The sequence below is a fragment of the Schistocerca piceifrons genome, chromosome X (genome assembly GCF_021461385.2).
Source record: "Schistocerca piceifrons isolate TAMUIC-IGC-003096 chromosome X, iqSchPice1.1, whole genome shotgun sequence".
Lineage (NCBI taxonomy): Eukaryota > Metazoa > Arthropoda > Insecta > Orthoptera > Acrididae > Schistocerca > Schistocerca piceifrons.
The window spans coordinates 246038784-246061705 of NC_060149.1; positions in this window are offsets into that span (position 1 = coordinate 246038784).

Below are 22922 nucleotides of genomic sequence, written 5' to 3' on the forward strand. Positions count from 1 at the left end.
TTCTCTTCTTACAAATCCTCCATTTTGTCAGTGGGTTCTGAGTGACATGAACAATACATCCTTGCTGACATTCGAAAATTCATCTACATCAGGACATATAAATTCACAACTTGTACGTTTTCTTCTCAAAAATTTAATTTCACAGTCATCACTGAGAATTTTCATTATGCATCCCTCATAATGAATGTGAGTTAATTTTGCAGCAAATCGAACAAGCACATACTTCCCCTTAGATATTTCCTCTTCTTGTTCTGAATCTGAGCACATTTCAAAAGGAGTGTCACTGCTCTGGTCACATAATTCATCCAGGTCTTTACTGCTGCTTGAATAAATCAACTTTCTTCCTTTAACATTTTTCTTTGCCCAGTTGTTCGTTTTCCTCTTCAGAAGCTCTTCTTCTACACTGATTTTTTTCTGAGGCGTCTGTCAGTATGCGACTTTTCGCTCGTTTCTGACTTCTTCTCACATTTTTTTTCTCATTGGAACTTTTGATAATGGCCGTATCTGCTCAGCTGATACAATTTCAATGCAGTCTGAAGTGTCTCTGTTTCTTGATTCTGCTTGCTGTTCGCTGGTACTTGAACTGGGAGATAGAGATTCCACGGCAGTTTCAAATGTTGATATGATGCTAAGTTCTTCATTAGGGGAAGGTCCGTCTGTTACACTTGAACCAAGGAAATTTGCTTCAAAAAATATCTCGGAGTCAAAAGGATGATGCCACTCTTCCTAAAACCTGATAATGTGTTTCTTGGTGAAAATGCTAGAATGATTGCACTGGTTGATAATGTAGTTATGTCATACATAGAAACGGTTTTTTTCTGGGCTGGATAGCATCCAACATCACAGGCAGTGTTGTAATCTTTCCTCAAGGGCTCAAACACAGATACATCCTAAGGCTGCTGTTTATCATTACAGTGAGGAGGCAGTGTGAGAAGCATAATGTGGTTCTCTTTGAAAAAATTTAAATTCAATTGAAACGTGGCTAGCACGGTGGTCAAATATAAGAAGTGTTGGGTTTTCTGCTGTTGGAGAAGCACATTTCTTGAAATGATGCAAGAAATCTACAAAATTACTGGCATTAATCCATCCTGAAGGGTTTGCAGAACCTTGAGATCCAGGTAGAGGCTTAAAATGTTGCACAAAGAGTTACCTCTTACCTCTTTCTGCTGATGTTGCCTGGTTCACTTGCTTGCTTAAGTCTTTCAGCAATTACATTTTGTGATGTTTGCATAGTAGTTAAGGCTGTCTCATTAAATTAGATATGAAGCTTGGCTCAAAATTGTGTCTTTTTAAAACGGATCTCAAGTTATCAAAAAATCCTCTGATGTTCTTTTTAATGAAACTTGTCCCACGAGAAATACTAATAGCTTCTGGTTTTCGCAGTGGCTGTCTTCAGTTTCGTTTCATAAAACCTTTCATTCAGTCCTCTTCTGCTACTTTATTAGCTGTTCAAGCTTCGTGTATTGAGTGAAGTTTTCCAGCATGATCCACTACATACCTCGATTGGGCTGATTTAGGTATTCCATGTGTTTTTCCTGCCGCTTGCAACCTTCTCCCATTTTTCATTGCTTCTATAGCAGATTGTATTGCTTCCTCGGACAGTGTCTGTCTAACTGTCCTTTTCTTGTAGATAAGTGGTATATTGATCATAAGCGTCCAAAACAAACTGTAAACAATATAGGAATATCAACTTTTAATAAGGGACTCTCCCTTAGTTATCATTTTGTCTATTTGATACTAAAACACTGGGTTTCGTTTATGTAATGACAAGAACTTTTATTACATTCCAAAGATAAACTAATGAGGGATTTATAATAATACATGCACTTCAGTAAATTTAGTTACCTCACCGTGTATTGCCTTCAAAAGCAGCACAATTTTTTAAAAAAATTTAAGTAGTGAAATACGTGTTAGCTTACCTGTAGCATCTAAATTCAAATCAGTTGATTAAATTTCAGTGTGGCAGCTACAAACAGTTAAAAAAAATGGCTCTGAGCACTATGGGACTTAACAGCTATGGTCATCAGTCCCCTAGAACTTAGAACTATTTAAACCTAACTAACCTAAGGACATCACACAACACCCAGGCATCACGAGGCAGAGAAAATCCCTGACCCCGCCGGGAATCGAACCCGGGAACCCGGGCGCGGGAAGCGAGAACGCTACCGCACGACCACGAGCTGCGGCCACAAACAGTTAAAGTCAAAGATTATAGAAGTGAACTGAGTCAGGGACACCGACCACAAAGTTTTAAAATGAATGTCCCAAAACTCTCCCTGTCCCAACCCTCCCCATCCTCGCCTGCTGTGTGCAAGTAAATTATTTTTATTGAGACGTGATCCTAGAAGTTAAGCTACATCTTTTTCCGTCCCAAGTCTTTCACAAAATTGTTAAGTTCTGTCTGAGTAAGAGGGTTTGGTTTGCTATCGGTACCACACTCGGAGTAGTTAGACTCACTGCTTTCTTAACTTACCTGTGGTTCAGAGAATTATAATGTATACTTTGTTGTTGGTGGCGTGGGGATCGGCAGCCCTGGACCGTGAGGAATGGGTCTTATCGCCGAATCTGAGTTCGAATACAAAATTTTGTTCGTCTTTCTTCTGTTCTATGCCGTTACTTTCACCATACAGAAATAACAATCATCGTTGCGATTTTTCTGTCTGCACTATATCATGGGACTACTGTAGTTCAAGTACTTGATTTTACCTTCACACCATTTCCTTTATGGTTCTATGCATGGGTAGCACACAATGTGTGGAGCAGATAACTTATTCTAATCTCCGAGCTTCATGCAGAAACAAGCAAAGTATGATTATTGCACAAATTGTGTTATTTGTTAACATCTTTACTTGTCACATAAGTTACACTGATATAACACAATGTATCTGGGCTATTCACACACTGCCTTCCTGATATTTTTAACACGGCTTCAGTAAAATAACACCACTAACAACAATACACTGAAGCACTTTCCTCTAGCTGTAGCACACACTCACTGATTTCTGTGGCGATCACGGAAATTCAGCCCGTTACATCATTTCTGAGGCAGACTTCCTTGGTTCAAGTATAACAGATAGACCTCCCCCTAACATTTCTAAGTGCTGTGTAGTTTCCATCTCTCAGCTCAGGTACCAGCAAACAGCAGGCAGAATCAAAAGACTCAGACACTTCAGACTGCTCATTATCCCCCTTTACTTCACCAGCCTACAAACAGTACGATGTTGCCACATTTCTGTGAGGGTGCGAGCAACCCAGGATCTAAGCTATTTCCGAACTGGGGCAAAAACTTAATAGTGTCACCCCGCACCCTCAAGCATTTGAGATAGACGTCAAGATTTTAAAAAATATATTTTTCAAAAATATATACATTTTGTAGAGCACATCTTTCTGAAGAGTTTGATATAGCTTGATATATACAACATATATGTTCGAGAAAATATAAGACATGTTAGTTGGTCTTAAGTGTGCCAAAGTCAAGTGCCATGCCTCTTCACACAACATTCGTCTATCACATGTCACTGTACTTTGCTCTGTGGAATTCAAATATGTACATTTTGTAATGGAAGCCATCAAATCTACATTCAGGACAGTGGAAATTAAAATGTCCTGTGGTGCCTCTCCTGCTCCCAGTCAGCCAGCTTGACATCCTATCCCCTTTAAAAAGCTCACAATTAATACTGAGTGGGATTATTTGTGATCAGGAGAATAAGAACTCTTCAGAAAATTTGCGCTCTTTACTGTCTTTTAGCTAATAACTCTCTCTTTTGTGTGACATAAAATTAAATATAGGAAACATAAAACCAGTAAAGGCAAGAGACAAGCAAGACAGTACACATTCCTTCAATCCTTAGGTCCCAGCATTTCTTTCTCGATATCTTACTACAGCTTTACATGGCATACTTTCCTTTCTGCAAAAGAATCTATTACCTCATCAAACTTCGTCAAATGTTTTGCTATATGAAAAATCAAAATGTTGTTGTCTAAAACCGAAAAAGCTTTTAACATGAATAGTATCCAAGACTGATGTGGTTTCTCGATTTTATTGTCACTATTTTGTCACTGTGCGCTAGATGAAACGAACTTAACCTTTCTAATATTGCAGCAGTTGTAGCATACGCCAAATTAGCGAGATTGTTTTGGCACAAATGGTTATTTTTATCTACCTCATCCACATCGTCAGATAAAATTCCCTAAGTACCAATATCATGAGATCGAAAAGTGGTGGTAGTAGTAGTAGCAATACGAAATTTTTATATAAATTTGGAATCATCATATTCTTCTATATAATTTGTGATATGCCCCCGTTTCTTCTACTCCCTCGGTCTAACAAAAAATCTTGTCATCACTAATTCTGTAACTTTCCTGCCACTGTCAAAACTTATTCTCCAGTTAACTTCACTAACCCTGCCAGAATCACCGGTTCAATTATCATGCGTTTATTTTCCGGTTAGGCGTTATTACGTGTTCGTACAACGCGTTTCCGGCGCTACGCCGAGAAGAGAACTTAAAATATTCTGTCTAAATTTCATTTTCCTGAATACCTCGAGGACGTAATATGTAATCTTTCTTACCTGTTAGTCGTATATTTCCACTCTGGTAGTCTGAATCTATGGTTTTCACTAGTGATTTATAATAACACATATTATTCGCACACCCAGTCAGCCACATAACCAAACAGCGATTGACATTCACCCGTTCGGGTTTATTCGGCTCAGCTCGTATTGCCCGTCCCCTTTTATCTGCGGGAAAATGTTTTGTTTCTAAACGCGACGGGGATTCCCTTGGCAGAGACATCACATTACTATGCACGCATTCAAAAATGAACTTATGATTCGCTCAGAAATGAACTTAGGATATGCTCAAAAATGTTCATAAACCAACAGGGACGCGTTTCAAAATCATATGAATAATCGATAGATCGACGTTTGCATGATACTAGGCGCTTTGTGAAACAAGGCTATTTTTTTTTCTTCAATAATATGAATTTGGCGCCCTCTGAAATTGCCGCCTGGAGCAGATACCCCGGTTTTTCTCCCTCCCCCCTCCCCCCTCCCCCACCCCTCTCTCCCGCCACTTCCACCTCCGAGATCCGGGCCTGGGTGCGAGTATTCAGGATAAGCTGGAAGAAAATTTGTGCGGCTTCATGCAGGAGCAGATCTTTAGCTTAAGGCAAGTAATGGAGAAGCAGTAGCGGCTCATTGTTGAAGGCTCTGAGGATGATATATCTTTTAATTATGTGATAGTAATTTAAATTACTCTGAATAACATAGATTTCACAGCCAGTAGTAGGTTGGGTGGGGAGGAGGGGGGTGGGGGGTATCTGTGCGGAGAAAACTGAGGGCGATGGAAAAAAAACTGACATCATTTTCGTATTTAGGGGTGGCAAGTTAGTAAAGAACACCACTTACTGTCCAAACCCCAGAAACCATGTCGACCAGTGTAATCCAATACTTCCAATGGAGATAAAAGCCTGCCTTCTTCATCGCCTTGCAACACTAAAAGTTTTCTTCGAAAAGTATTTTAGTGACGATTTTGATAAATTTAGTTGAATTAAAAATCCATTGAAAAATGCTCCTGGACTATCTTATCAGAATCTAAAAGAGCAAGAAAAACTTATTGGTTTCGCTTGTGGTACTTCACTGAAAAACAAATTTAATGAAGTGTCTTTGTGGAAGTTTTGGATACATAATAGCAAGGATTCCCAACACTAAGTCAAAATGCAATGAAGGTCTTGATTTCTTTTGTAACAACATACTTATGTGAGACTGGCTTTTCAACTTTGGCAGCCATGAAGTCGAACTACAGTTTAAAGCTAGATGTCAGCAAAGAACTTCGAGCGGCTGTTTCTGCAATCATGCTCACCTGTTTCACTGCTGAAATTCTGCAAAATTTTTGAGAAGATGGTGTACTCTAGAACAGTATCTAATCTTAGCATCAATAGTATCCTTACCAAATCACAGTTTTGGTTTCAGAAGGGTTGCTCTACTGAGAATGCCATTTACATGTTCACTCACCAGATTTCACAAGCGTTAAATAATATAATAGCGCCGGTTGGTATTTTCCACGACCTCCCTAAGGCATTTGACAATATTCTCTTAGATAAATTGACATTTTATAGGATTGATGGTAAATTCAACCAATGGATAATGTCATATCTAACTAAAAGAATGCAGAAAGTTATACTTAGTAATTCAAGTGGTCTAGTCCGGGAACATTATTCTGACTGGGGAGGAATCACATATGGGCTTCACAAAGATTCAGTCTTAGGTCCACCACTGTTCCTCACCTATGTAAACGATATACAACATGCAGAACTAGTTAATTTTGCAGATGATGCTACTACTGTAATCAATCCAAGCATACATACAGAAAAAGGAGAAATGGTAAACAAATTTCTTAAAAGTATCATTGACTAGTTTTCTGTGCATTGTCTCAACCTCAATTTCAAAAAGACACAGCTTATTCAGTTCTGCACATTGAGAGGTACTACACCAATGATAAGTGTAACTTACGGTGAGGAAATAATAAATAAGGTGAAAACTTCAAAATTATTTGGGGGTCACACTGATGAGAGTTCAAAGTGGAAAAAATGCATTTTGGAACTCCTAAATAACTTTTCAGCCGCATTTCCACTTAAAATCATTGCAAATCTTGGGGAGAGACAAATCATTAAGTTGAGATATTTTGCATATTTTCATTGGCTAATGTCATATGGAACAATGTGCTGGGGTAACTCATCTTTAATGAATGTCTTCATTGTGCAAAAACATGCTGTAAGGATAATATATGATGCTCACTCGTGACCATCTTGTAGACACTTGTTCCAGGAGTTGGGCATTCTGACTATAGCTTCACAGTATATTTATTTGCTCATGAAGTTGGTTGTAAACAATCCACTACAGTTCAAAAGCAACAATGCTGTACATAATTACAATACCACAAAGAAGAATTACATTCATTACTTCATAATAAGGTTGCCTTTAGCACAAAAAGGGTTGCACATGCTGCAACAAAAATTTTTGATCCGTTACCCAGTGATATAAATTGCCTGACAGACATGAGACTAAAATCTGATAACAAACTGAGAAACATTCTCCTTGACAACCCCTTATACTCTGTAGAAGAATTTCTATTACTGTAATGTGTAAAAGGTGGTGGGGAGGAATTGCTAAGTCACATCTCTGTATTTCATTACATCATCTGTGTGTATTTCCCTTTTTGTAAAAAAAAAAGTACAAATTAATTTGTGTTGTGAATGTAAAATGACACATTCCACAGTATCATCATCGATCATGCAAAATGATCCATGGAACATGTAACTAACTAAGTCACTAACTCTTGAAAAACTTTGTTCTCATAAGCAAGCTCATCCATCACACTGAGCTTTGTAATTTAAATTTTTAATGCTCTTGTAATCTTTGTTTGTTGAATTGTAAATACTGTTGATTTCATAGTTTCTGAATAAAGTAAAATGCAATGAACAATTTATTCCATATTTTAGTTACAATAATTCATGGAGTTTTGGTTTCAGTTGTGTAAAATCCTTTCACATTGAATTTGGCAAAAGAGCGAATAAAGCGAAGAGAACATAAAAAATGAGGCAAAGAAAATATAAAAAAACCATATATGTTAATAAAATAGCCTGGGAGGGGGGCTAATGCTGTTTTTCCTTGTGAATGGGGGCCCAGCAGAAAAAGTTTTAGAACCACTGGTCTATAACATAATAAGGAATGAGGAACTGTGGCATAAACTGAAACACATAGACTGCTGAAATATTATTAGCGTATGAACTGTAAGCCTACATAGCTGAGACAAAAGCAAGAAGAGGCCATCAATCATGACAGTGAGATGTACTATGGCAGAACATCTACCTGCAACAATCTTCCGGAAGAAATGAGGAAATGAGCCTGAGAAATGACAAGGAAGGGTTTCCTTAGCCCCTGACAGCCATTCCCTAATCTCTACACTGTGGGTGGCACTTCAGAACAGCCCCTATGAATTCTGAGTTGTACCTCACTGTGCCAAGGGCTAACTATCCAGACAAATGATAAATCTAGCTTGGTACTGATACCCAGTACAGTAGTGTAGTGTAGTGCTGTGTAGGGTAGTGTTGTATAATAGAGTAGTATAGAATTATAAATTACAAAACTTGTGATCCAGTAATGCAGAATAGTGTAGCAGACCAGCAGTAAGTGCCTTATTGATCCCAGATTAACACGTATCTGTTTGCCAGATGGCCAGATGGAGCGTGTAGACTTTATTTTTTATTATTTTTGCTTTTTATATTGACATTTTATGTAGATTCCCCCACATACACCTTAAACACCATAATGCTTAGTTATACTAACATTTGAAAATATTTTACACCAAATGAAACTGAACTGTGAAATCACCATTAGCAGAAACATCACTTAGAATTCAGATTGTGAACACAGGTCTGCAGGAATTTGGTATTAATGTACATAAATGAAGGGAATGCTATTTATTTCAGTTGTTTCTGCCTATGATCTGGGAAGTCAGCGTTCCCATCATTTTTTCCTTAGTGGAATGTCTTCTTCTATCTGTCTTGCCTTCCTCAACATTCTGTCTGTGCTGTTGTGGCCTCAATAAACGTGTCTGAAATGTTGTTGACAGCAGGTTTTGGCACCTTTACTTATCTAGAATAGCCTATCTTTTGCAGGTGGGCAGTCTGGGAGCAGACCCATGTGGGCTAGTCCTTAAGTGAGCAACTGTAAAGTATCCTGTAAAGTTTGTAATTCTCTAGAATTTTTTGTCATTTGTGGGACTGTTTCAGTGCTACTTTATTTTCTGAAAATTATCTAAAAAACTAATATTAAATGTTCTTTGTGGGGAGGGGCATATCATGGCCTCCCCTCTCCTCCCCCCATTGTGTTGTATTTTATGGAACTGGGGACCTAGAAATGACAGAGAGGCTTCATCTCCACCGTAGCCCTCAGTGGTACCAAACCCCACAACAGGCCCCACCACCACCTCACACCAAACCCAGGGTTATTGTTCTGTTTGGCGACCAGTAGACCCCCCTTCCCCAGGAACATCTCACACCAGATGAGTGTAACTCCAATGTTTGCGTCATAGAGTAATTATGGTGTACACATATGTCGACAAAGTGTTTACGCAGCAATTGCCGACATAATGTAACTGAGACGGAATAAGGGGAACCAGCCTGCATTTACTGAGGCAGTTGGAAAACCACCATATAAACCATCCACAGACTGGCAGGCACACCGGACCTCGACACTAATCTGCCAGGCGGACTCTTGCCGGGGACCAGCACGCCTTCTCACCTGGAAAGCAGTATGTTAGACCGCACGGCTAACCAGGCGGGCTCCTCCTCCATAACCCCCTAACATGTTGAATACACTTCTGGTTGTACAAGCTTTAGTTCTGTCTGTGATTTCCACCATCGCAATTTTTCAGTGTTAACTGTACCAGCAGTTCTGTAAAACCCCTCCTGTTTGTAAACATGTAAACAGTTCTGAGATGTAAAGAAAATATATTCAGCAGCCTAGATCACATAAAATATTTCTTAATTTAAGACAATCAGATCCAATGGAATTGCTTCAGGCTTACATTCTTTTGTTGTGAAACTTGTTCATTTTACGTTGAACCTAATGTCAAGTTAAGATCTTTCAGACCTGAAGATGACAGCAACGTCTGTCAAAACTAGTTGTTTTAAATAAAGAAATACTTTATGTGATCTAGGCTGTTGAATGTTTTACAGCAAGTATGGCAGATTGCTTCCTCAACTCTAAAAATGAGAAAATTCAACTTCTGAGTGGTTTCATCATTTCATTTTACAAAGAGCTCTTTCATGTATCTAATATGTGTTCTTTCATTATCAATAACAAAATTGTTTTGTTTTGGTTTCACAGTTGGATATAAGCCAACCAAATTGACTTTGTTAGTTGGGGATTCATATTCTGAAATGTACCTTTCAAGCTGATTGGAGTGTTGAAATGCTGGTACTTGAAGATGTGGCACTGGCTAACCACTACTTGTAAACCACAGTTTTGCCAAAACAGTACAGAGCTAGACCCTGTTGAGCTCCCTGGGGCACTCAGCATTTAGTAGGTTTCAGAGCATATGTGGCCTATGATATGGTACAGTTGCCAGAATTGTGAGATAGTGTTCGTTATTTACTTAAAAACTATCTTGAATGTCACTTCGCAGGGACAGTTTGAGTACATACATGTTTTGATGGACTGAAGTGTAAAGCCTTTTATATGTATAAAGCTCCTTCAACGAAATTTTGTCTTTATGGATGTGATATCATTGCAGTATTACATACATATTCAGTATTCTATACATTTAATGAACCATGGTCCTCACCATTGGTGGGGCGGCTTGAGTGCCGCAGCAATACAGATAGCCGTACCGTAGGTGCAACGTCAATGGAAGGGTATCTGTTGAGAGGTCAGACAAACGTGTGGTTCCTGAAGAGGGGCAGCAGCCTTTCCAGTACTTGCAGGGGCAGCAGTCTGGATGATTGGCTGATCTGGCCTTGTAATATCAACCGAAATGGCCTTGCTGTGCTGGTACTGAGAATGGCTGGAAGCAAGGGGCAACTACAGCCGTAATTTCTCCTGAGGGCATGCAGCTTTACTGTATGGTTAAATGATGATGGCATCCTCTTCGGTAAAATATTCTGGAGCTAAAGTAGCCCCCATTCGGATCCCCGGACGGGGACTACTCAGGAGGATGTCATTATCATGAGAAACAAAACTGATGTTCTGCCCTTAATCGGGCAGGTAGGTTAGAAAATTTGAAAAGGGAAATGAATAGGTTAAAATTAGATATAGTGGGAATTAGTGAAGTTCAGTCGCAAGAGGAACAAGACTTCTGGTCAGGTGAATACAGGGTTACAAATACAAAATCAGATAGTGGTAATGAAGGAGGGGGTTTAATAATAAATAAAATAATAGGAATGCGAATAAGCTACTATGAACAGTGTAGTGAATGCATTATTGTAGCCAAGATAGACATGAAGCCCACTCCTACCACATAACTACAAGTTTATATGCCAAGTAGCTCCACAGATGATGAAGAGATTGAAGAAATGTTTGATAAAATAAAAGAAATTATTCAGATAGTAAAGGGAGATGGAAATGTAGTAGTCATGGGAGACTGGAATGTGATTGTAGGAAAGGGAAGAGAAGAAAAATTAGTGGGTGACTATGGACTGGGGCTAAGGAATGAAAGGGGAAGCCACCTGGTAGAATTTTGCACAGAACATAACTCAATCATAGCTAACACGTGGTTTAAGAATCACAAAAGAAGGTTGTATACATGTAAGAGACGAAAGGTTTCAGATAGATCATGTAATGGTAAGACAGAGATTTAGGAACCAGATTTTAAATTGTGAGATATTTCCAGGGGCAGATGTGGACTCTGACTACAATTTATTGGTTATGAACTGTAGATTAAAACTGAAGAAATTGCAAAAAGGAGGAAATTTAGGGGGATAAGACCTGGATAAGCTGAAAGAACCAGAGGTTGTAGAGAGTTTCAGAGAGAATATTAGGGAATGATTGACAAGAACAGGGGAAAGAAATACAGTAGAAGAAGAATGGGTAGCTTTGAGACATGAAATAGTGAAGGCAGCAGAGGATCAAGTGGATAAAAAGATGAGGGCTAGAAGGAATCCTTGGGTAATAGAAGAGATATTGAATTTAATTGATGAAAGGAGAAAATATAAAAATACAGTAAATGAAGCAGGCAAAAAGGAATACTAATGTCTCAAAAATGAGATTGACAGGAAGTGCAAAATGGCTAAGCAGGGATGGCTAAAGGACAAATATAAGGATGTAGAGGTATATATCACTAGGGTTAAGATAGATACTGCCTATAGGAAAATTAAAGTGACCTTTGGAATGAAAAGAACTACCTGTATAAATATCAAGAGCTCAGACAGAAAACCAATCCTAAGCAAAGAAGGGGAAGCAGAAAAGTATAAGGAGTATATGGAGGTCCTATACAAGACTGATGTACTTGAGAGCAATATTATGGAAATGGAAGATGACATAGATGAAGATAAAATGGAAGATACAATACTGCATGAAGAATTTGACAGACCACTGAAAGACCTAAGTCGAAACAATGCCCCGGGAGTAGACAACATTCCATTAGAACTACTAATGGCGTTGGAGGGCCAGCCATGACAAAACTCTTCCATCTGGTGAGCAAGATGTATGAGACAGAAGAAGAATATATTAATTATAGTCCCAACGAAAGCAGGTGTTGACAGGTGTGAAAATTACCAAACTATAACTTTAATAAACTACAGTTGCTAAATACTAACTCAAATTATTTACAGACAAATGGAAAAACTGGTGGAAGCTGATCTTGGGATAGATTAATTTGGATTCTGTAGAAATGTTGGGTGAGGCAATACTGACCCTATGACCTACCTTAGATGATAGATTAATGAAAGGCAAACTTATGTTTCTAGCTCTCGTAGACTTAGAGAAAGCTTTTTGAGAATTTTGACTGGAATACTCCGTTTTAAATTCTGATGGTAGCAGGGGTAAAATACATGGAGTGAAAGGCTATTTACAATTCATACAGAAACCAGATGGCAGTCATAAGAGTCGAGCAGCATGAAAGTGAAGCAGTTGTTGAGAAGAGTGTGAAACATGGGGTAGCCTATCCCCGATGTTATTCAATCTGTATATTGAGCAAGCAGTAAAAGAAAAATTTGAAGTAGGAATTAAAATCCATGATGAAGAAGTAAAAACTTTGAGGTTTGCTGATGACATTGTAATTCTGTCAGAGACAGCAAAGGACCGGAAAGAGCATGCTGAACAGAATGGAAGTGACTTGAAGGGAGGATACAAGATGATCATGAACAAAACCAAAATGAGGATAATGGAATGTAGGCAAATTAAATCAAGTGATGCTGAGGGTATCAGATTAGGAAATGAGTCACTTAAAGTAGTAAATGAGTTTTGCTATTTGTGGAGCAAAATAGCTGATGATGGTCACAGTACAGAGAATATAAAATATAGACTGGAAATGGCAAAAAAAGTGTTTCTGAAGAATATCTAAGCGTCAGGAAGTCTTTCCTGAAAGTATTTGTATGGAGTGTAGCTATGTATGGAAGTGAGACACGGACAATAAACAGTTTAGACGAGAAAAGAATAGAAGTATTCAAAATGTGGTGCTACAGAAGAATGCTGGAGATCAGATGTGTGGGTCACGTAACTAATGAGGAGGTACTGAACAGAACTGGGGAGAAGAGGAATTTGTGGCACAACTTGACTAGAAGATGGGATCAGTTGCCAGGACACATTCGGAGGCATCAAGGGATCACCAATTTAGTACTGGAGGGAACCATGGAGGGTAAAAATTGAAGAGGGAGACCAAGAGATGAATACGCTAAGCAGATTCAGAAGGATGTAGGTTGCAGTGGTTATTCGGAGGTGAAGGGGCTTGCACAGGATAGATTAGCATCAAGAGCTGCATCAAACCTGTCACCGGACTGAAGACCACAACAACAACGACGTACATTTAATGTTTGGCCAATACCAGTGCAGATTACATGTAGACATGTTAGACATTTGTGATGTTGTATATACAGAGAAAACAGCACAGTTTATACACTTCCCATGACCAGGCAGGAGTACGTGCACTACTGAGCGTACACATGTTATTTCTTCATATTTACAATCATGCACCTGGCATACTCTCCTCTGAATAACACTACATAAATCACAATAATATTTTTAAAAATAATTATTATAATCAAAATGTCAATAAAAGATGATACCATAATATTAATAGTTTTTTGGAGAGTATTTATTCACTTCCTGTGGAACAGTTTGGGAAACCCTGAGTTAGTATCATGTGGGTTGCATACTTCTTTCTTCATGCCACAACATTTGCAAACAGAATTGTATTTTTCATAGTTATGTCAGCAGTGTAGTACACAAAATCTGTATACACATAAATGATTTACTGGCAGCATGGGCAGTAATCTGTAGCTGTTTGCTGATGAAGCTGTAGTTTGCTGGATGGTGTCATCATAGAGTGAGTTTAGAAGGATGATAATGACTTAGATAAAATTTCTAGTTGGAGTGATGAATGGTAGCTTGCTCTAAATGAAGAAAAATGTAAGTAAGTGCAGATGAGTAGGAAAAACAATCCTGTAATGTTCAGATACAACATTAGTAGTATACTGCTTGATACAGTCACATAGATTTAATATCTAGGTGTAACACTGCAAAGTGATATGAAATGGAACAAGCATGTAAGGATGGTAGTAGAGAGAGTAAATGCTCGACTTCAGTTTATTCAGAGAATTTCAGGAAAGTGTGGTTCATCCGTAAAGGAGACTGTGTATAGAACATTAGTGTGATGAATTTTTTTAATACTGCTTGAGTGTTAGGGTCTCCCCCCCCCCCCCCCCCCCCCTGATGTCAGGTTAAAGGAAGAGATTCAAGAAATTCAGAGGTATCATGCTAAATTTGTTTCTGGTACATTCAGTCAACGCATGAGTAGATTCTTTGTGAACTGAAATGGGATTCCCTTGATGGAAGATGGCATTCTTCTCATGAAGCTCTATTGAGATTAAATAGAGAACGAGAATTTTAAGGCGACTGCAAAACCAATTCTACTCCTGCCAAAGCACATTCCACATTAGGTCCTTGCAGATAAGAGAAATCAGGGCTCTCACAGAGGCATGTATACAGTCATTTTTCCCTCACTCTAATTGCGTGTGGAAGAGGAAAGGAAATGACAAGTATTGGTACAAGGTGCCCTCTGTCATACAACACATAGCAGCTAGCAGATTATACATATATATGAGAGAGAGAGAGAGAGAGAGAGAGAGAGAGAGAGAGAGAGAGATATTTGCCATTTTGACTGTATTTGTAGTGAAGACATTATGGACTTGTCCTCATTATCTTTTTACGAAAATAGTGGTTTGTGCTATGCTCTGTTATGCTCTGTTACTGCATGACATTAGGTACTCATATTATTGATTTATAACTTGTCCTCTTCTCTTGTAGTACACTGAGATGATACTGTTGCTACACTAGCTTGCATTTACTAAATAGGCTGACACTAGCAATGTATATATATAATCCACCCCCACAATTTTATTTTGTGGTATTGATACAGACTGTAAGCTAGAATTTATTCAGCCCAGTCCTATAAGTTCCATTTTTTCAGTGTGTTGCAAGAGTTCTACATAAGACACAAATAAGTAACTGAGGGCTGGGTGGTCCTTGTCTCTCAACTGTGGCTTCATGGGAGAATTAAAGCTATCACAGCTCAGCTGACATGACAGTGACCCATAATGTGAACAGGTTTTCAGAAATTACTGCAACCAGTCGCCTTTTATGTAGATGTATTTTATTTAACCATGACCGGTTTCGAGCTGCCTAGCAACTCATCATCAGATGGTATATACATTTAGTGCTTTTTTGTACCCATTGTGTGGGTGGTTGAGTATCTGTGGCTAGACAGAAACGAGAACAAATAATCGCTACATGTGGTACAGTAATACGAAATATTTACAGCATAATTTATGTTTAACGTATAAGAGCAAATAATCACTACATGTGGTACAGTTACACGAAATATTTACAGTTTAATTTACGTTTTGAGGTGTTACTTACAGATAAATCTTTCTGCAGGTATATATATCTCTTTTAGGACGTATTTTTGAAACCATTGGCGTGTAACTGTACCACATGTAGTGATTATTTGCTCTTATACGTTAAACATAAATTATGCTGTAAATATTTCGTATTACTGTACCACATGTAGCGATTATTTGTTCTCGTTTCTGTCTAGCCACAGATACTCAACCACCCACACAATGGGTACAAAAAAGCACTAAATGTATATACCATCTGATGATGAGTTGCTAGGCAGCTCGAAACCGGTCATGGTTAAATAAAATACATCTACATAAAAGGCGACTGGTTGCAGTAATTTCTGAAAACCTTTTCACACCACAGTCGCAGTGTTCCACATCCACAATGGATAAAAGTCCATAATGTGAACGTTTTGTATTAATAATGAACTATAGAGTGTATTACTTAGTCATTGGTATGGAAGTTGACTTGTTTGGTATTAGTAAAGTGTTTACATTTACGCTATGATTTTGTGTATTTATGATGTAAAACAGTTTGATACCAAAAATTATCACAACATAGTAGACAACTAAGCATACATACAGTGATGATCTTTCAGAATTTCAAAACTTGAGTGGATCTTAAACTTGCTAAATTCTGGAGAAGAAGAAAAACATGTACATCATTCTCAAATGTGAAAATACACCGGCTTGGCTAATATTTGAGACTTCATCAACTACACATATTACTGGAATCCCCATAGCACCTTTTGAGATTTGATACGCTGACCATATATATAGAAGAGAAGTATATAATTAGGTTTAATCATCTTTGGCCATATTTTGATCATGAGAAGCAGTGGTACACTTCAAAGTTACATTATTTTTATTCGTTTGCCTGTCCATGTCTCATTTTAATAATACCAAGAGACATGCCAAGAAACATATTACAAAAATATAATTGCATATGATTGTAAAGAAAATTATAGTTGTATAAATAAAAATATATGTTCATGTGTGACTAAGCTCACACTGCAAGGACGTGGAAATATAGTCTCTTCAGACAAACAATCCTGGCATTTTCCTCAGTGATTATGAAAAACTACAGAAAAACTCAATCAGGATGGGCAAATGAGGATGTAGAACCTACTCATAGAAACCCCATTTAATTGCCAGCACAATTCCATGAAAACCTGCTGCTCCTACCAGTGTATTTGATGTTGTATCATCAATGATAACAATAGGAATTGGAACTTATCACAGCACTGCTCTGTCATACTCGCACAACTTTCTTCTTCCATTGGCAGAGGCAAGTAAAGGTATCAGTGTCTCAGAGAGAAGAAGCAAACAAAAAGCAGCAGCAGCGAGCATTCTTATGTAATTTATTTTTGAAAGTGGGCAGCATTTCGATATTCCTTTTTTGTGTGGAAGTGTGTTGTAAAAAAATACTGCCTGCACCTATAGGGTCTTTATCAATTACCTTTAATGCTTACTTTCTATATGTAGTGTCATTATTCTACATCTGGATCTACATAGATACTCCGCAAGCCACCATATGGTGTGTGGCGGAGGGTACCCTGTATCGCTACTTGTCATTTCCTTTCCTGTTCCACTCACAAATAGAGCAAAGAAAAAACAACTATCTGTATGCCTCTGCATGAGTGCTAATTTCTTGTATCTTATCTTTGTGGTCCTCATGCGCAATGTATGTTGGTGGCAGTAGAATCGTTTGGCATTCAGCTTCAAATTCCAGTTCTCTAAGTTTTCACAATAGTGTTTCTAAAAAGGAAAATTGCCTTCCCTCCAGGGATTCCCATTTGAGTTCCTGAAGCATCTCCATAACACTTAGGTGTTCTTCAAACTTACCAGTAACAAATCTAGCAGCCCACCTCTGAATTGCTGGGATGTCTACCTTCAATCTGACCTGGTACGGATCCCAAACACTCAAGCAGTACTCAAGAATAGGTTGCACCAGTGTCCTATATGTGGTCTCCTTTACAGATGAACGACTCCTTCCTAAAATTCTCCTAGTAAACTGAAGTCGACCATTCACCTTTCCTATTACAGTTCTCACATGCTTATTCCACTTTTTGTAACATTATGCCCATATATTTGAACGACTTGATTGTGTCAAGCAGGACACTACTAATACTTTATCTGAACATTACAGGTTTCCCACATTTAAGGCTAGCTGCCATTCACCATATCAGTTACAAATTTTGTTCAAGTTGTCTTGTACCTTCCTACAGTCATTCCACTTTGACACCTTACCATACACCGTGGCATCATCAGCAAACCACCTTAGACTGCTACCCACCCTGTCTCCCAAATCATTTATGTATATGGAGAACAACAGCAGTCTATCACGCTTCCCTGGGACACTCCTGATGATGCCCTCGTCTCTGATGAACACTCGCCATCGAGGACAACATACAAGGTTCTATTATTTAAGAGGTCTTCCAGCCACTCCCATATCTGTGAACTTATTCCATATGCTTGTACTTTCATTATCAGCCTGCAGTGGGGCACTGTGTCAAATTCTTTCCAGAAATCTAGAAATATGGAATCTGCCTGTTGCTCTTCATCCATAGATCATATATCATGTGAGAAAAGGGCAAGCTGAGTTTCACTCAAACTATACTTTCTCAACTACACTCATTTGCGGACATAAGTTTCTTAGTCTCAAGAAGGTTTATTATATTCAAACTGAGAATATGTTCAAGTAATCTGCACCAAAGAGAAGTTAAGGATATTGGTGTATAATTTTTGGGGTCCGTTTGTTTACCTTTCTTATGTACTGGCATCACCTGTCCTTTTTTCCAGTCACTTGTAACTTTGCACTGGGAGAGATTCATGACGAATACAAGCTAGGTAAGGAGGCAATGCTGGAGAGTACTCTTTGTGAAATCGAACTGAGATTCCACCCAGACATGGTGATTTATTTGCTTTCAAATTCTTCAGTTGTTTCTGTATGCCAGGTATGCTTATTACTATGTCATCCATACAGCAGTCTGCCCAGCGTTCAAATGGTGGTATGTTTGTACGATTCTCCTGTATCAATGATTCCGTGAAAGTGAAATTTAAAACTTCGGCTTTCATTTTGTTACCTTCAACTGCCACACCAGACTAGTCAACAAAGGGCTGAATGGAAGCCTTAGACCCACTTGGCAATTTTATGAGGTTCATTCAAATGAAACCTGGTCAGTGTGTCTACCTTTGCCTTACACGTAAGATGGCACCATGTAACTGCGGGTATGGTGGTGCCATCTATCAATAGATAGACTGATGTGTGCACACCATTTGTGGTGCCTGTGTGGTTTCATGCCAAAGAGGATGTGGTCACACAAGTTATCGTCCACTACCGAACATGCGGGCGAGTAAGCAGGAACAATGAGGAGTGATTTGATTTTTGGCAGTGGAGGGAGTTGTAGGCTGTGAAATGTATCAGCGGATGAAGGCTGTGTATGGTGAGTATGGTCTGAGATGTTCAAGTGTTGTGGAATGGCACAAATGATTCCTTGAGGGGCACGAGTCACTGGAAGATGATGCTTAGCCAGGACATCACAATGGAAATGGTTGTGGAATTGAATGCTTTAGTCTTGGACAACCACAGAATGATGAGGGATGAGATCCATTGGTTACTGGGTATTAGCATGGGCACCTCCCACACCATAATGCATCAACACTTGAACTTTCAAAAAATCTGTGCACAGTGGATTCCCCACCAACTGACTGCTGAACAGCACAATACTCGAGTGGTGCTGTCTTTGAGTCATCTGCAACATTATCATGAGGAGGAATACAGCTTTTTGTTGTGTATTGTAACAGGTGACAAAACATGGTGTCACCATTTTGAACCAGAAAGCAAGCATCAGAGCATGCAGGAGAAACATGCGAGTTCAACACCTCCAAAGAAATCAAAGGCTGTGCACACCAGTTCTGGGAAGGTCATAATGTCCTTTTTTGACCAAAAGAGTCCACTGCTTGTTGAGTCCCTGGAATGGGGAACCACCATCAATGCCCAGCGTTATCAAGCACTTTACAGAATGTTAGACGAGCCATCAAGTCGAGACACCGAGGCATGTTGTCCAATGGTGTTATCCTCCTGCATGATAATGCCTGCCCACACACAGCCAATGCAGTGAAGACAACACTGCAGCAATTTTGGTGGTAAATGCTGGAAAATCCACCGTACAGTCCTGACCTTTCACTGTGTGACTTTCATGTGTTTGGATCTCTAAAACAAGCTATTCGCAGACATCAATTCGCAGCCGACAAAAAGTGTGTGACTGGATCCAGGCCTGGATCCGACATCAGTCTACTAGCTTCTTCAAGGATGAAATTGTCCAGTTAGTGTCGCAATGGGATAAATGTGCAAACAGTTTTATTGACTAGTTTTGGGTATGTGCACTGTGTATAACTACATGTTTAAGTTAATAAAATCATTACTGTTACTTTACACTAGTGACTGGGTTTCATTTGAATGGCCCTTATACATATGGCACGAATTTTCTTGGATTCCCTGCCAGATCTTTTGCTAAGGTGTGACAGTGGTAGTTGTTGTATGTTTTGTACATAGATCTTTTCACAGATGCACAAATCTCTAATAAACTTCGCTTGTCATCATTTACGTGTTCCTATTCGAACCGAGAGTGCAACAGTCTCTGCTTCCTCAGCATCCACTGAATTTTGTTATTGAACCACATTGAGTCTTTTCCATCCTTTATACTCTTTCTAGGAACATAACTCTCCAGACCATGATTTACAATCTCCCCTAAACTTTGCCTATAATTCCTCTGCACCCATCTTACTGGTACTAAGTGATGCCAATCCACTGTCGAAGTAAGACGTTAGTAACTGCTTATCTGCTCTATATAGCAGAAACACTCTCCTAGCCTTCTTGACTGATTTACTAATTTTCATAATCATAGTTGTTATAATGACATCACAATCACTAATCCCCATTTCTATACTGACATTGTCAATAAGATCTGACCTGTTTGTAGGTATGAGGTCTAAGATATTTCCATTGCATGTGGGCTGCCGAGCTAGCTGCTCAACACAGTTTTCAGAAAACGTGTTCAAAAGTATTTCACATGACTGTCTGTCTGTACTCCCCACAATGAATCCATAGACATCCCAGTCTATAGTTGGCTGGCTAAAGTCGCTTGCAACCAGTACTACATGATCTCAGTATTTACATGCTATTGACCATAGACTTTCTTTGAATGACTCTAGAACTTTCACAGCAGAATTGGGTGGCAGGTAAAAACATCCAGCAAATAACTTGGGTTCACCTGCACATGTTACACATGAGCAGATAACTTCACTGTTACATTCAACTTCGACCTCACTAGAGACAATACTATTGTGAACAGAAATGAGTACTCTCCCTCCATGGCCTCTAATCTGTCTTTCCAATATATTGTGTCTATATCAGTTACAACTAGCTAAACAGGGAAGTTTTAAGAAATGAATGACTTTACAGATGTTCAACACTGTGACAGTTATTGTCTGCTGATCTTTAAGTTTGTCTCTGCAAGAAATTTAGAAGCTGCTTTTGTGATATTTCTAATGTTTTCTTTTGAAGCTTTAAGAACTTCTGCACACGCATATTTGCTGCGTCACCTCAGACCAGAATGCAGTGAGCCAATTATGGATATATGAGACAACACTGCATATTTGGTAGTGTCTTCATTTACAGTTGTAGACATTTTCCTCATAAGAAATACATTAGCACTATTTTTTGAGCAAATCTTATCTATGTAATTTTCTTAAAGTCATATAACTATCCAGCACCACACCCAGTTGCACAAAATTCCTTATATAATTTATAAAATACATAAGTATTGGAAAGCATACTCATCAGCAACAGACTTTAAAAAAACATAATTTTATGACTCAAGGAGATGTATTACAAGTATTGTGATCTATTGAAAGTGGAGCTTTCATAAATACATGTGTAGTATGCTACCGGCACAGATCCAGGAAAATGGCAAGGGACTTCATGGGGGACATGAGACACCCCACCCCCACCCCCCATCCCCTCCTCTAGCAACAACATTTTACTAAAACTATTTACGTTTTTACAAATAATATACATCAATTTCCAAATTTTTCAGTTAACTTTTGTAGAATACAGTATTGTGAAAACAGTGTCTCAAAAATGGAAAATTCTAAAAGATTACAAACGTCATTGAACACAGGTTATTTTTAATTTTCAGTCTTAACAGTTAACTCATGTGGATTGTTTTGCAATCTGATACTACAGAAAACATTCCAGACAGAAAAAGTCATCCATTAAAGGCTTACCATACTAATTGTCCACAACAAATCTTACATAATCCACGAGTCCACCAGTGGAACCAAGAAGCTACAGGTAGTTGAAGGAAGACAAAACAGATGGAGAAACATGCCCCACTAAGAAAAAATAATAGAAATACTGACTTTCCCAGGGTATTTATAAGCACCTTTTTTATCAGGATATATCCTTGCGCATTTCGTGATATCTATGTGTGCTATACAACTTTCGTTACTTCCACATCTGTTTATGAAAGCAGTAATAAGTTTTGTTAGATGTAACACACCTCCTTCACAGGGACTCTGAAGCAGTGTTTCATAAATTTGAATTTAACATTAAACTGAAATACATGAAAATAAAGATAGCTTAATAATTAAATACAGCATAACATATAAATTAAGCTGAGTTAAAACTGGTTTATTGTATTATGAATTACAATATTAAATAGAGTGTGATGTAACAGGTTATTAATAATGAATACAAACTTTTCAGACTATATATGGTATATAACCAACATCTTTTGATGAGAATATAATAAACCACGAGTAACTTTCTCGGGGCCTTTGCCCCGCTCCAACGCGGGGTCGGCTTTGTTATTATGGATTTGGCAGTGTTAATGGCAGAGGGTGGCCGAATGCCCTTCCTGACGCCACCCCAAACCCCCCGGGACAGAAGTAGTGTAACCCAGCTGTCTGCGTCTAGTGTAAGTCATGAAACAGTGTGAACATTTTTTCAAATGTCTCTGAGTCATGTAATTGAGACGGAACTTGGGGACCAGCCTGGTATTCACCTAGTGGGATGTCGAAAACCACCTAAAAACCACATCCTCGCTGGCCAGCATACCGGCCCTTGTCGTTAATCTGCCAGGCAGATTCGATCGGGGGCCGACGCACCTACCCGAGTCCAGGAAGCACTGTGTTAGCGCTCTCGGCTACCCTGGTGGGTTAATAAACCATGAGTAACTAATACAGGAAACATCATTAAGCAAGTGGAGTTGTATTTAAAAAAATCAAGGATACTTGC